The sequence below is a fragment of the Chinchilla lanigera genome, unplaced genomic scaffold, assembly GCF_000276665.1.
Source record: "Chinchilla lanigera isolate Chin_1 unplaced genomic scaffold, ChiLan1.0 scaffold00067, whole genome shotgun sequence".
NCBI classification, from domain to species: domain Eukaryota; kingdom Metazoa; phylum Chordata; class Mammalia; order Rodentia; family Chinchillidae; genus Chinchilla; species Chinchilla lanigera.
In genome coordinates, this window is record NW_004955468.1 from 2,258,241 (window position 1) to 2,259,485 (window position 1,245).

Sequence of the window (1,245 nt, forward strand, 5' to 3'; positions counted from 1 at the left end):
CCTGCCCTGGGGTGGGTAGTTTACATACACTGTAAGGGAGGAAAAGAGGCTTGCTCTTCCAGCTGCCACTCCTCCCTTTTGTTCTTGTTGCTTTTGCTATCTTTGGCTGCCATGGACTGTTGCCCTCTGCCATATGCCACTCTGCCTTAGAGCCAGCTGAGTATGGACTGAAAACATCCACAAACAGTAAGCTAAATAAATCCCTTTCTTCCTTAATTTTGGGCATTGGGTATTTTGTTTCAGCAAGAAAAGTAACCAGGTCACTTTGTTAGGTTAATTCCTAAATATTTCATTTTTATTGATGCTATTGTGTATGGTGTTTTCCTAATTTCTTGATGAGTTCATTATTGGTGTACAAGAACACTATTGTTTTTTCATTGATACCATATCCTGCTACCTTGCGGAATGTATTAATTCTTCAAGTCTTTTGGTAGAGTTTTTGTGTCTTCTATGTAAAGGATCATGTCATCTTTGAACAAGGATAGTTTGATTTCTTCCTTTCCTGTACATATCCCTTTTCTTTCTTTCTCTTGCCTGATTGCTTTGGCAAATGTTTTGAGTACCATACTGAACAGGAGTAGTGATAGAGGAAAATCTTTATTTTTTCCTATTATGTTGCCAGTAGGTTTTTCATAAGTGGCTTTTCTCAGATTGAGATAAGATCCTTCAATACTTCTTCAGGTTTTTTTTTTTTAATCATAAATGGATGTTGGATTTTGTCAAAGGCTTTCCTACATCTATTGGAATAATTATGTGATTTCTATCCTTTTGGTTATGTGGTATACTACATTTATTGATTTAGAGATGTTGAACTATCCTTGCATCCCTGAGATGAAGACTACTTGGTCATGATATATGATCTTTTTCATGATCTGTTAAGATTCTGTTGGCCACTATCTTACTGAGAATTTTTGAGTCTAGGTTCATTTAAAAGGTTGACCTGTACTTTTCTTTTTAAATTGGGTCCTTGTCTAGTTTTGGAATCAGGGTAATACTAGCTTCCAGGAATAAATTCAGAAGTACTCCTTGCCTTTTAATTTCATTAAAGAGTTTGAAAAATATTGGCATTATATCCTCCCTGAAGTTAATGTAGAATTCAATGGTCTGAGGAGTGTGGTGGTACAGACCTGTAATTCCAGCACTTGAGAGGCTGAGGCAGGAAGACTGCTGCAAGTTTGAAGCTAGCCTGGACTACAAAGTGAGTTCAGGGCCAGCCTGAACTGCATAGCAAGACTTGGTCTCAAA